This window comes from Balaenoptera borealis, assembly GCF_965194805.1.
Source record: "Balaenoptera borealis genome assembly, contig: HAP1_SCAFFOLD_121, whole genome shotgun sequence".
Classification (NCBI taxonomy): Eukaryota; Metazoa; Chordata; class Mammalia; order Artiodactyla; family Balaenopteridae; genus Balaenoptera; species Balaenoptera borealis.
Window position 1 is genome coordinate 1,049,167 of NW_028123959.1, and position 15,444 is coordinate 1,064,610.

Genomic DNA, 15,444 nt, shown 5'->3' on the forward strand with positions numbered 1-15,444 from the left:
CTAATATCCTGACCCATTTCTAACCAAGGTCCTGACACCATCCCTAAGAAGGCCCTGTCGCTGTTCCTAAGTGAAGGCCTGAGGCTGTCCATAACTCAGTCCCTGAAGCTATGCCTAACTGAGCCCTTGACGCTGTGACTAACTCAGGCCCTGATCATGTCTGTAACTAAGACACTAATGCTGATGCAACAAAGGCCCTGATGCTGCTCCTACATCATACCCTGACAGTGTCCCCAGCTAAGGGCCTGACGCTAGGCCTCACTCAGGCCCTGTTGCTCTCCCAGAGTCAGGCACTGACGCTGTCCCTAACTGAAGCGCTGACACTGGTCCTAAATAAGGCCCTGATACTGTAACTAAGCTCTTGACACTATCCCTAGGTCATTTCCTGACACGATCCCTAAACTTTACCCTAACCCTGTCCCTAGCAAATGTCCTGCCTCTTATGCTAACTAAAGCCCTTATGCTGTGACTACCTCAGGCCCTGAATTTAGTCCCAAGGCCGTGATACTGTCCCTAACTAAGGCCCTAACACTATTCCTAACTCAGGCCCTGACACTGTACCTAACAGAGGCCCAGATGCTAGTACTAACTAAGGCCTTGACACTGTCCCTAACTAAGGCCCTGCTGCCGTCAATATCTAATGTCCTGACACTATCCTGAGTTAATTTCCGGACCCATCTCTTACCAAGGTCCTGAAACTGTCCCTAAGTAAGCCCTGATGCTGTCCCTAAGTGAGGCCCTAAGGCTGCCCCTAACAGAGGCCCTGATAATGTCTTTAACAAAGCCCCTCCCTGAGGCTGATCCTATCAAGGCCCTTATGCTGCTCCTAAGTCATGCCCTGATACTATCCCTAGCTAAGGCTCTGACACTAGGCCTCACTCAAGCCCTGTCGCTCTCCCTAAGTCAGGCTCTGACGCTATCCCTACCTGAAGCCCTGACACTGGTCCTAAATTAGGCCCTGATGCCCTAAGTAACTAAGGTCTTGACACTATCCCTAGGTCATGCCCTGACACAATCCCTAGACCTTAACCTAACCTTGTCTTTAACTAATGTTGAGCTTCTTATGCTAAATAAATCCCTGATGCTGTTCCTAACTAAGGCCCTAAAATTAGTCCCGAGGCCGTGACCCTGGCCCTAACTGAGGCCTGGAGTCTCGTGCTAACTCAGGCCCTGACACTGTCCCTAACTAAGGCCCTGACACTACACCTAACTCAGTCCCTGACACTGTACCTAACAAAGGCTCTGATGCTAGTCCTAAGTCAGGCTGAGACACTGTCTCTAAGGCCCTGCTGCAGTCAATATCTAAAGTCCTGACATTATCCTGAGCTAATATCCTGACCCATGTCTTACCAAGGTCCTGAAACTGTCCCAAAGGAAGCCCTGACGCTGTCCCTAAGTGAGGCCCTGAGGCGGTCCCTAACAGAGGCCCTGAGAATGTCTTTAACGAAGACCCTAATGCTGATCCTACAGAGGCCCTTATACGGCTCCTAAGTCATGCCCTGACACTGTCCCTAACTCAGGCCCTAAAGATAGGCCTCACTTAGGCCCTGTTGCCGTACCTTAGGTAGGCTCTGACGCTGTCCGTACGTGAAGCCCTGACACTGGTCCTGATGAAGGCCCTGACGCTGGTCCTAACTAAGGCCCTGATGCTCTCAATAACTAAGGTCTTCACCCTATCCCTAGCTCACATCCTGACACTACCACTGGCCTGGAACCTGACTCTGTCCCGAGCTAACGTCCTGCCCCTTATCCTCACGGAAGCCGTAATGCTCTCCCTAACTAAGGCCCAGACGAGTCCTAATTAAGGCCCTGACACTGTCCCTAACTAAGGCCCGGAATCTATCTCTAATATAGGCCCTGCTGCCGGCAATAACTAAAATCCGGACACTATCCTGAGCTAATATCCTGACCCATTTCTAACCAAGGTCCTGACACCGTCCCTAAGAAAGCCCTGTCGCTGTTCCTAAGTGAAGACCTGAGGCTGTCCGTAACTCAGTCCCTGAAGCTATGCCTAACTGAGGCCTTGACGCTGTGACTAACTCAGGCCCTGATCATGTCTGTAACTACGACACTAATGCTGATGCAACAAAGGCCCTGATGCTGCTCCTACATCATGCCCTGACAGTGTCCCCAGCTATGGGCCTAACGCTAAGCCTCACTCAGGCCCTGTTGCTCTCCCAGAGTCAGGCACTGACGCTGTCCCTACCTGAAGCCCTGACACTGGTCCTAAATAAGGCCCTGATACTGTAACTAAGCTCTTGACACTATCCCTAGGTCATTTCCTGACACGATCCCTAAACTTTACCCTAACCCTGTCCCTTGCAAATGTCCTGCCTCTTATGCTAACTAAAGCCCTTATGCTGTGACTACCTCAGGCCCTGAATTTAGTCCCAAGGCCGTGATACTGTCCCTAACTAAGGCCCTAACACTATTCCTAACTCAGGCCCTGACACTGTACCTAACAGAGGCCCAGATGCTAGTACTAACTAAGGCCTTGACACTGTCCCTAACTAAGGCCCTGCTGCCGTCAATATCTAATGTCCTGACACTATCCTGAGTTAATTTCCGGACCCATCTCTTACCAAGGTCCTGAAACTGTCCCTAAGTAAGCCCTGATGCTGTCCCTAAGTGAGGCCCTAAGGCTGCCCCTAACAGAGGCCCTGATAATGTCTTTAACAAAGCCCCTCCCTGAGGCTGATCCTATCAAGGCCCTTATGCTGCTCCTAAGTCATGCCCTGATACTATCCCTAGCTAAGGCTCTGACACTAGGCCTCACTCAAGCCCTGTCGCTCTCCCTAAGTCAGGCTCTGACGCTATCCCTACCTGAAGCCCTGACACTGGTCCTAAATTAGGCCCTGATGCCCTAAGTAACTAAGGTCTTGACACTATCCCTAGGTCATGCCCTGACACAATCCCTAGACCTTAACCTAACCTTGTCTTTAACTAATGTTGAGCTTCTTATGCTAAATAAATCCCTGATGCTGTTCCTAACTAAGGCCCTAAAATTAGTCCCGAGGCCGTGACCCTGGCCCTAACTGAGGCCTGGAGTCTCGTGCTAACTCAGGCCCTGACACTGTCCCTAACTAAGGCCCTGACACTACACCTAACTCAGTCCCTGACACTGTACCTAACAAAGGCTCTGATGCTAGTCCTAAGTCAGGCTGAGACACTGTCTCTAAGGCCCTGCTGCAGTCAATATCTAAAGTCCTGACATTATCCTGAGCTAATATCCTGACCCATGTCTTACCAAGGTCCTGAAACTGTCCCAAAGGAAGCCCTGACGCTGTCCCTAAGTGAGGCCCTGAGGCGGTCCCTAACAGAGGCCCTGAGAATGTCTTTAACGAAGACCCTAATGCTGATCCTACAGAGGCCCTTATACGGCTCCTAAGTCATGCCCTGACACTGTCCCTAACTCAGGCCCTAAAGATAGGCCTCACTTAGGCCCTGTTGCCGTACCTTAGGTAGGCTCTGACGCTGTCCGTACGTGAAGCCCTGACACTGGTCCTGATGAAGGCCCTGACGCTGGTCCTAACTAAGGCCCTGATGCTCTCAATAACTAAGGTCTTCACCCTATCCCTAGCTCACATCCTGACACTACCACTGGCCTGGAACCTGACTCTGTCCCGAGCTAACGTCCTGCCCCTTATCCTCACTGAAGCCGTAATGCTCTCCCTAACTAAGGCCCAGACGAGTCCTAATTAAGGCCCTGACACTGTCCCTAACTAAGGCCCGGAATCTATCTCTAATATAGGCCCTGCTGCCGGCAATAACTAAAATCCGGACACTATCCTGAGCTAATATCCTGACCCATTTCTAACCAAGGTCCTGACACCGTCCCTAAGAAAGCCCTGTCGCTGTTCCTAAGTGAAGACCTGAGGCTGTCCGTAACTCAGTCCCTGAAGCTATGCCTAACTGAGGCCTTGACGCTGTGACTAACTCAGGCCCTGATCATGTCTGTAACTACGACACTAATGCTGATGCAACAAAGGCCCTGATGCTGCTCCTACATCATGCCCTGACAGTGTCCCCAGCTATGGGCCTAACGCTAAGCCTCACTCAGGCCCTGTTGCTCTCCCAGAGTCAGGCACTGACGCTGTCCCTACCTGAAGCCCTGACACTGGTCCTAAATAAGGCCCTGATACTGTAACTAAGCTCTTGACACTATCCCTAGGTCATTTCCTGACACGATCCCTAAACTTTACCCTAACCCTGTCCCTAGCAAATGTCCTGCCTCTTATGCTAACTAAAGCCCTTAGGCTGTGACTACCTCAGGCCCTGAATTTAGTCCCAAGGCCGTGATACTGTCCCTAACTAAGGCCCTAACACTATTCCTAACTCAGGCCCTGACACTGTACCTAACAGAGGCCCAGATGCTAGTACTAACTAATGCCTTGACACTGTCCCTAACTAAGGCCCTGCTGCCGTCAATATCTAATGTCCTGACACTATCCTGAGTTAATTTCCGGACCCATCTCTTACCAAGGTCCTGAAACTGTCCCTAAGTAAGCCCTGACGCTGTCCCTAAGTGAGGCCCTAAGGCTGCCCCTAACAGAGGCCCTGAAAATGTCTTTAACAAAGCCCCTCCCTGAGGCTGATCCTACCAAGGTCCTTATGCTGCTCCTAAGTCATGCCCTGATACTATCCCTAGCTAAGGCTCTGACACTAGGCCTCACTCAAGCCCTGTCGCTCTCCCTAAGTCAGGCTCTGACGCTATCCCTACCTGAAGCCCTGACACTGGTCCTAAATTAGGCCCTGATGCCCTAAGTAACTAAGGTCTTGACACTATCCCTAGGTCATGCCCTGACACAATCCCTAGACCTTAACCTAACCTTGTCTTTAACTAATGTTGAGCTTCTTATGCTAAAAAAATCCCTGATGCTGTTCCTAACTAAGGCACTAAAATTAGTCCCGAGGCCGTGACCCTGGCCCTAACTGAGGCCTGCAGGCTCGTCCTAACTCAGGCCCTGACACTGTCCCTAACTAAGGCCCTGACACTACACCTAACTCAGTCCCTGACACTGTACCTAACAAAGGCTCTGATGCGAGTCCTAAGTCAGGCTGAGACACTGTCTCTAAGGCCCTGCTGCAGTCAATATCTAAAGTCCTGACATTATCCTGAGCTAATATCCTGACCCATGTCTTACCAAGGTCCTGAAACTGTCCCAAAGGAAGGCCTGACGCTGTCCCTAAGTGAGGCCCTGAGGCGGTCCCTAACAGAGGCCCTGAGAATGTCTTTAACGAAGACCCTAATGCTGATCCTACAGAGGCCCTTATACTGCTCCTAAGTCATGCCCTGACACTGTCCCTAACTCGGGCCCTAAAGATAGGCCTCACTTAGGCCCTGTTGCCGTACCTTAGTTAGGCTCTGACGCTGTCCGTACGTGAAGCCCTGACACTGGTCCTGATGAAGGCCCTGCCGCCGGTCCTAAGTAAGGCCCTGATGCTCTCAATAACTAAGGTCTTCACCCTATCCCTAGCTCACATCCTGACACTACCACTGGCCTGGAACCTGACTCTGTCCCGAGCTAATGTCCTGCCCCTTATCCTCACCGAAGCCGTAATGCTCTCCCTAACTAAGGCCCAGACTAGTCCTAATTAAGGCCCTGACACTGTCCCTAACTAAGGCCCGGAATCTATCTCTAATATAGGCCCTGCTGCCGGCAATAACTAAAATCCGGACACTATCCTGAGCTAATATCCTGACCCATTTCTAACCAAGGTCCTGACACCATCCCTAAGAAGGCCCTGTCGCTGTTCCTAAGTGAAGGCCTGAGGCTGTCCATAACTCAGTCCCTGAAGCTATGCCTAACTGAGCCCTTGACGCTGTGACTAACTCAGGCCCTGATCATGTCTGTAACTAAGACACTAATGCTGATGCAACAAAGGCCCTGATGCTGCTCCTACATCATACCCTGACAGTGTCCCCAGCTAAGGGCCTGACGCTAGGCCTCACTCAGGCCCTGTTGCTCTCCCAGAGTCAGGCACTGACGCTGTCCCTACCTGAAGCCCTGACACTGGTCCTAAATAAGGCCCTGATACTGTAACTAAGCTCTTGACACTATCCCTAGGTCATTTCCTGACACGATCCCTAAACTTTACCCTAACCCTGTCCCTAGCAAATGTCCTGCCTCTTATGCTAACTAAAGCCCTTATGCTGTGACTACCTCAGGCCCTGAATTTAGTCCCAAGGCCGTGATACTGTCCCTAACTAAGGCCCTAACACTATTCCTAACTCAGGCCCTGACACTGTACCTAACAGAGGCCCAGATGCTAGTACTAACTAAGGCCTTGACACTGTCCCTAACTAAGGCCCTGCTGCCGTCAATATCTAATGTCCTGACACTATCCTTAGTTAATTTCCAGACCCATCTCTTACCAAAGTCCTGAAACTGTCCCTAAGAAAGCCCTGATGCTGTCCCTAAGTGAGGCCCTAAGGCTGCCCCTAACAGAGGCCCTGATAATGTCTTTAACAAAGCCCCTCCCTGAGGCTGATCCTATCAAGGCCCTTATGCTGCTCCTAAGTCATGCCCTGATACTATCCCTAGCTAAGGCTCTGACACTAGGCCTCACTCAAGCCCTGTCGCTCTCCCTAAGTCAGGCTCTGACGCTATCCCTACCTGAAGCCCTGACACTGGTCCTAAATTAGGCCCTGATGCCCTAAGTAACTAAGGTCTTGACACTATCCCTAGGTCATGCCCTGACACAATCCCTAGACCTTAACCTAACCTTGTCTTTAACTAAAGTTGAGCTTCTTATGCTAAATAATTCCCTGATGCTCTTCCTAACTAAGGCCCTAAAATTAGTCCCGAGGCCGTGACCCTGGCCCTAACTGAGGCCTGGAGGCTCGTCCTAACTCAGGCCCTGACACTGTCCCTAACTAAGGTCCGGAATCTATCTCTAATATAGGCCCTGCTGCCGGCAATAACTAAAATCCGGACACTATCCTGAGCTAATATCCTGACCCATTTCTAACCAAGGTCCTGACACCGTCCCTAAGAAAGCCCTGTCGCTGTTCCTAAGTGAAGACCTGAGGCTGTCCGTAACTCAGTCCCTGAAGCTATGCCTAACTGAGGCCTTGACGCTGTGACTAACTCAGGCCCTGATCACGTCTGTAACTAAGACACTAATGCTGATGCAACAAACGCCCTGATGCTGCTCCTACATCATGCCCTGACAGTGTCCCCAGCTATGGGCCTGACGCTAGGCCTCACTCAGGCCCTGTTGCTCTCCCAGAGTCAGGCACTGACGCTGTCCCTACCTGAAGCCCTGACACGGGTCCTAAATAAGGCCCTGATACTGTAACTAAGCTCTTGACACTATCCCTAGGTCATTTCCTGACAGGATCCCTAAACTTTACCCTAACCCTGTCACTAGCAAATGTCCTGCCTCTTATGCTAACTAAAGCCCTTATGCTGTGACTACCTCAGGCCCTGAATTTAGTCCCAAGGCTGTGATACTGTCCCTAACTAAGGCCCTAACACTATTCCTAACTCAGGCCCTGACACTGTACCTAACAGAGGCCCAGATGCTAGTACTAACTAAGGCCTTGACACTGTCCGTAACTAAGGCCCTGCTGCCATCAATATCTAATGTCCTGACACTATCCTGAGGTAATTTCCGGACCCATCTCTTACCAAGCTCTTGAAACTGTCCCTAAGTAAGCCCTGACGCTCTCCCTAATGGTGGCCTTAAGGCTGTCCCAAACAGAGGCCCTGAGAATGTCTTTAACAAAGCCCCTGAGGCTGATCCTACCAAGGCCCTTATGCTGCTCCTAAGTCATGCCCTGATACTATCCCTAGCTAAGGCTCTGACACTAGGCCTCACTCAAGCCCTGTCGCTCTCCCTAAGTCAGGCTCTGACGCTATCCCTACCTGAAGCCCTGACACTGGTCCTAAATTAGGCCCTGATGCCCTAAGTAACTAAGGTCTTGACACTATCCCTAGGTCATGCCCTGACACAATCCCTAGACCTTAACCTAACCTTGTCTTTAACTAATGCTGAGCTTCTTATGCTAAATAAATCCCTGATGCTGTTCCTAACTAAGGCCCTAAAATTAGTCCCGAGGCCGTGACCCTGGCCCTAACTGAGGCCTGGAGGCTCGTCCTAACTCAGGCCCTGACACTGTCCCTAACTAAGGCCCTGACACTACACCTAACTCAGTCCCTGACACTGTACCTAACAAAGGCTCTGATGCTAGTCCTAAGTCAGGCTGAGACACTGTCTCTAAGGCCCTGCTGCAGTCAATATCTAAAGTCCTGACATTATCCCGAGCTAATATCCTGACCCATGTCTTACCAAGGTCCTGAAACTGTCCCAAAGGAAGCCCTGACGCTGTCCCTAAGTGAGGCCCTGAGGCGGTCCCTAACAGAGGCCCTGAGAATGTCTTTAACGAAGACCCTAATGCTGATCCTACAGAGGCCCTTATACTGCTCCTAAGTCATGCCCTCACACTGTCCCTAACTCAGGCCCTAAAGATAGGCCTCACTTAGGCCCTGTTGCCGTAACTTAGTTAGGCTCTGACGCTGTCCGTACGTGAAGCCCTGACACTGGTCCTGATGAAGGCCCTGACGCTGGTCCTAACTAAGGCCCTGATGCTCTCAGTAACTAAGGTCTTCACCCTATCCCTAGCTCACATCCTGACACTACCACTGGCCTGGAACCTGACTCTGTCCCGAGCTAACGTCCTGCCCCTTATCCTCACCGAAGCCGTAATGCTCTCCCTAACTAAGGCCCAGACTAGTCCTAATTAAGGCCCTGACACTGTCCCTAACTAAGGCCCGGAATCTATCTCTAATATAGGCCCTGCTGCCGGCAATAACTAAAATCCGGACACTATCCTGAGCTAATATCCTGACCCATTTCTAACCAAGGTCCTGACACCGTCCCTAAGAAAGCCCTGTCGCTGTTCCTAAGTGAAGACCTGAGGCTGTCCGTAACTCAGTCCCTGAAGCTATGCCTAACTGAGGCCTTGACGCTGTGACTAACTCACGCCCTGATCATGTCTGTAACTAAGACACTAATGCTGATGCAACAAAGGCCCTGATACTGCTCCTACATCATGCCCTGACAGTGTCCCCAGCTATGGGCCTGACGCTAGGCCTCACTCAGGCCCTGTTGCTCTCCCAGAGTCAGGCACTGATGCTGTCCCTACCTGAAGCCCTGACACGGGTCCTAAATAAGGCCCTGATACTGTAACTAAGCTCTTGACACTATCCCTAGGTCATTTCCTGACACGATCCCTAAACTTTACCCTAACCCTGTCCCTAGCAAATGTCCTGCCTCTTATGCTAACTAAAGCCCTTATGCTGTGACTACCTCAGGCCCTGAATTTAGTCCCAAGGCTGTGATACTGTCCCTAACTAAGGCCCTAACACTATTCCTAACTCAGGCCCTGACACTGTACCTAACAGAGGCCCAGATGCTAGTACTAACTAAGGCCTTGACACTGTCCCTAACTAAGGCCCTGCTGCCATCAATATCTAATGTCCTGACACTATCCTGAGGTAATTTCCGGACCCATCTCTTACCAAGCTCCTGAAACTGTCCCTAAGTAAGCCCTGACGCTGTCCCTAAGGGAGGCCCTAAGGCTGTCCCTAACAGAGGCCCTGAGAATGTCTTTAACAAAGCCCCTGAGGCTGATCCTACCAAGGCCCTTATGCTGCTCCTAAGTCATGCCCTGATACTATCCCTAGCTAAGGCTCTGACACTAGGCCTCACTCAAGCCCTGTCGCTCTCCCTAAGTCAGGCTTTGACACGATCCCTACCTGAAGCCCTGACACTGGTCCTAAATTAGACCCTGATGCACTAAGTAACTAAGGTCTTGACACTATCCCTAGGTCATGCCCTGACACAATCCCTAGACCTTAACCTAACCTTGTCTTTAACTAATGTTGAGCTTCTTATGCTAAATAAATCCCTGATGCTGTTCCTAACTAAGTCCCTAAAATTAGTCCCGAGGCCGTGACCCTGGCCCTAACTGAGGCCTGGAAGCTCCTCCTAACTCAGGTCCTGACACTGTCCCTAACTAAGGCCCTGACACTACACCTAACTCAGTCCCTGACACTGTACCTAACAAAGGCTCTGATGCTAGTCCTAAGTCAGGCTGAGACACTGTCTCTAAGGCCCTGCTGCAGTCAATATCTAAAGTCCTGACATTATCCCGAGCTAATATCCTGACCCATGTCTTACCAAGGTCCTGAAACTGTCCCAAAGGAAGCCCTGACGCTGTCCCTAAGTGAGGCCCTGAGGCGGTCCCTAACAGAGGCCCTGAGAATGTCTTTAACGAAGACCCTAATGCTGATCCTACAGAGGCCCTTATACGGCTCCTAAGTCATGCCCTGACACTGCCCCTAACTCAGGCCCTAAAGATAGGCCTCACTTAGGCCCTGTTGCCGTACCTTAGTTAGGCTCTGACGCTGTCCGTACGTGAAGCCCTGGCACTGGTCCTGATGAAGGCCCTGACGCTGGTCCTAACTAAGGCCCTGATGCTCTCAATAACGAAGGTCTTCACCCTATCCCTAGCTCACATCCTGACACTACCACTGGCCTGGAACCTGACTCTGTCCCGAGCTAACGTCCTGCCCCTTATCCTCACCGAAGCCGTAATGCTCTCCCTAACTAAGGCCCAGACTAGTCCTAATTAAGGCCCTGACACTGTCCTTAACTAAGGCCCGGAATCTATCTCTAATATAGGCCTTGCTGCCGGTAATAACTAAAATCCGGACACTATCCTGAGCTAATATCCTGACCCATTTCTAACCAAGGTCCTGACACCGTCCCTAAGAAAGCCCTGCCGCTGTTCCTAAGTGAAGACCTGAGGCTGTCCGTAACTCAGTCCCTGAAGCTATGCCTAACTGAGGCCTTGACGCTGTGACTAACTCAGGCCCTGATCATGTCTGTAACTAAGACACTAATGCTGATGCAACAAAGGCCCTGATGCTGCTCCTACATCATGCCCTGACAGTGTCCCCAGCTATGGGCCTGACGCTAAGCCTCACTCAGGCCCTGTTGCTCTCCCAGAGTCAGGCACTGACGCTGTCCCTACCTGAAGCCCTGACACGGGTCCTAAATAAGGCCCTGATACTGTAACTAAGCTCTTGACACTATCCCTAGGTCATTTCCTGACACGATCCCTAAACTTTACCCTAACCCTGTCCCTAGCAAATGTCCTGCCTCTTATGCTAACTAAAGCCCTTAGGCTGTGACTACCTCAGGCCCTGAATTTAGTCCCAAGGCCGTGATACTGTCCCTAACTAAGGCCCTAACACTATTCCTAACTCAGGCCCTGACACTGTACCTAACAGAGGCCCAGATGCTAGTACTAACTAAGGCCTTGACACTGTCCCTAACTAAGGCCCTGCTGCCATCAATATCTAATGTCCTGACACTATCCTGAGGTAATTTCCGGACCCATCTCTTACCAAGCTCCTGAAACTGTCCCTAAGTAAGCCCTGACGCTGTCCCTAAGGGAGGCCCTAAGGCTGTCCCTAACAGAGGCCCTGAGAATGTCTTTAACAAAGCCCCTGAGGCTGATCCTACCAAGGCCCTTATGCTGCTCCTAAGTCATGCCCTGATACTATCCCTAGCTAAGGCTCTGACACTAGGCCTCACTCAAGCCCTGTCGCTCTCCCTAAGTCAGGCTCTGACGCTATCCCTACCTGAAGCCCTGACACTGGTCCTAAATTAGGCCCTGATGCCCTAAGTAACTAAGGTCTTGACACTATCCCTAGGTCATGCCCTGACACAATCCCTAGACCTTAACCTAACCTTGTCTTTAACTAATGTTGAGCTTCTTATGCTAAAAAAATCCCTGATGCTGTTCCTAACTAAGGCCCTAAAATTAGTCCCGAGGCCGTGACCCTGGCCCTAACTGAGGCCTGGAGGCTCGTCCTAACTCAGGCCCTGACACTGTACCTAACAAAGGCTCTGATGCTAGTCCTAAGTCAGGCTGAGACACTGTCTCTAAGGCCCTGCTGCAGTCAATATCTAAAGTCCTGACATTATCCCGAGCTAATATCCTGACCCATGTCTTACCAAGGTCCTGAAACTGTCCCAAAGTAAGTCCTGACGCTGTCCCTAAGTGAGGCCCTGAGGCGGTCCCTAACAGAGGCCCTGAGAATGTCTTTAACGAAGTCCCTAATGCTGATCCTACAGAGGCCCTTATACGGCTCCTAAGTCATGCCCTGACACTGCCCCTAACTCAGGCCCTAAAGATAGGCCTCACTTAGGCCCCGTTGCCGTACCTTAGTTAGGCTCTGACGCTGTCCGTACGTGAAGCCCTGACACTGGTCCTGATGAAGGCCCTGACGCTGGTCCTAACTAAGGCCCTGATGCTCTCAATAACTAAGGTCTTCACCCTATCCCTAGCTCACATCCTGACACTACCACTGGCCTGGAACCTGACTCTGTCCCGAGCTAACGTCCTGCCCCTTATCCTCACCGAAGCCGTAATGCTCTCCCTAACTAAGGCCCAGACTAGTCCTAATTAAGGCCCTGACACTGTCCCTAACTAAGGCCCGGAATCTATCTCTAATATAGGCCCTGCTGCCGGCAATAACTAAAATCCGGACACTATCCTGAGCTAATATCTTGACCCATTTCTAACCAAGGTCCTGACACCGTCCCTAAGAAAGCCCTGTCGCTGTTCCTAAGTGAAGACCTGAGGCTGTCCGTAACTCAGTCCCTGAAGCTATGCCTAACTGAGGCCTTGACGCTGTGACTAACTCACGCCCTGATCATGTCTGTAACTAAGACACTAATGCTGATGCAACAAAGGCCCTGATGCTGCTCCTACATCATGCCCTGACAGTGTCCCCAGCTATGGGCCTGACGCTAGGCCTCACTCAGGCCCTGTTGCTCTCCCAGAGTCAGGCACTGATGCTGTCCCTACCTGAAGCCCTGACACGGGTCCTAAATAAGGCCCTGATACTGTAACTAAGCTCTTGACACTATCCCTAGGTCATTTCCTGACACGATCCCTAAACTTTACCCTAACCCTGTCCCTAGCAAATGTCCTGCCTCTTATGCTAACTAAAGCCCTTATGCTGTGACTACCTCAGGCCCTGAATTTAGTCCCAAGGCTGTGATACTGTCCCTAACTAAGGCCCTAACACTATTGTTATCTCAGGCCCTGACTCTGTACCTAACAGAGGCCCAGATGCTAGTACTAACTAAGGCCTTGACACTGTCCCTAACTAAGGCCCTGCTGCCGTCAATATCTAATGTCCTGACACTATCCTGAGGTAATTTCCGGACCCATCTCTTACCAAGCTCCTGAAACTGTCCCTAAGTAAGCCCTGACGCTGTCCCTAAGGGAGGCCCTAAGGCTGTCCCTAACAGAGGCCCTGATAATATCTTTAACAAAGCCCCTGAGGCTGATCCTACCAAGGCCCTTATGCTGCTCCTAAGTCATGCCCTGATACTATCCCTAGCTAAGGCTCTGACACTAGGCCTCACTCAAGCCCTGTCGCTCTCCCTAAGTCAGGCTCTGACGCTATCCCTACCTGAAGCCCTGACACTGGTCCTAAATTAGGCCCTGATGCCCTAAGTAACTAAGGTCTTGACACTATCCCTAGGTCATGCCCTGACACAATCCCTAGACCTTAACCTAACCTTGTCTTTAACTAATGTTGAGCTTCTTATGCTAAATAAATCCCTGATGATGTTCCTAACTAAGGCCCTAAAATTAGTCCTGAGGCCGTGACCCTGGCCCTAACTGAGGCCTGGAGGCTCGTCCTAACTCAGGCCCTGACACTGTCCCTAACTAAGGCCCTGACACTACACCGAACTCAGTCCCTGACACTGTACCTAACAAAGGCTCTGATGCTAGTCCTAAGTCAGGCTGAGACACTGTCTCTAAGGCCCTGCTGCAGTCAATATCTAAAGTCCTGACATTATCCCGAGCTAATATCCTGACCCATGTCTTACCAAGGTCCTGAAACTGTCCCAAAGTAAGTCCTGACGCTGTCCCTAAGTGAGGCCCTGAGGCGGTCCCTAACAGAGGCCCTGAGAATGTCTTTAACGAAGTCCCTAATGCTGATCCTACAGAGGCCCTTATACGGCTCCTAAGTCATGCCCTGACACTGCCCCTAACTCAGGCCCTAAAGATAGCCCTCACTTAGGCCCTGTTGCCGTACCTTAGGTAGGCTCTGACGCTGTCCATACGTGAAGCCCTGACACTGGTCCTGATGAAGGCCCTGACGCTGGTCCTAACTAAGGCCCTGATGCTCTCAATAACTAAGGTCTTCACCCTATCCCTAGCTCACATCCTGACACTACCACTGGCCTGGAACCTGACTCTGTCCCGAGCTAACGTCCTGCCCCTTATCCTCACTGAAGCCGTAATGCTCTCCCTAACTAAGGCCCAGACGAGTCCTAATTAAGGCCCTGACACTGTCCCTAACTAAGGCCCGGAATCTATCTCTAATATAGGCCCTGCTGCCGGCAATAACTAAAATCCGGACACTATCCTGAGCTAATATCCTGACCCATTTCTAACCAAGGTCCTGACACCGTCCCTAAGAAAGCCCTGTCGCTGTTCCTAAGTGAAGACCTGAGGCTGTCCGTAACTCAGTCCCTGAAGCTATGCCTAACTGAGGCCTTGACGCTGTGACTAACTCAGGCCCTGATCATGTCTGTAACTAAGACACTAATGCTGATGCAACAAAGGCCCTGATGCTGCTCCTACATCATGCCCTGACAGTGTCCCCAGCTATGGGCCTGACGCTAGGCCTCACTCAGGCCCTGTTGCTCTCCCAGAGTCAGGCACTGACGCTGTCCCTACCTGAAGCCCTGACACGGGTCCTAAATAAGGCCCTGATACTGTAACTAAGCTCTTGACACTATCCCTAGGTCATTTCCTGACACGATCCCTAAACTTTACCCTAACCCTGTCCCTAGCAAATGTCCTGCCTCTTATGCTAACTAAAGCCATTATGCTGTGACTACCTCAGGCCCTGAATTTAGTCCCAAGGCCGTGATACTGTCCCTAACTAAGGCCCTAACACTATTCCTAACTCAGGCCCTGACACTGTACCTAACAGAGGCCCAGATGCTAGTACTAACTAAGGCCTTGACACTGTCCCTAACTAAGGCCCTGCTGCCGTCAATATCTAATGTCCTGACACTATCCTGAGGTAATTTCCGGACCCATCTCTTACCAAGGTCCTGAAACTGTCCCTAAGTAAGCCCTGACGCTGTCCCTAAGGGAGGCCCTAAGGCTGTCCCTAACAGAGGCCCTGATAATGTCTTTAACAAAGCCCCTGAGGCTGATCCTACCAAGGCCCTTATGCTGCTCCTAAGTCATGCCCTGATACTATCCCTAGCTAAGGCTCTGACACTAGGCCTCACTCAAGCCCTGTCGCTCTCCCTAAGTCAGGCTCTGACGCTATCCCTACCTGAAGCCCTGACGCTGGTCCCAAATTAGGCCCTGATGCCCTAAGTAAC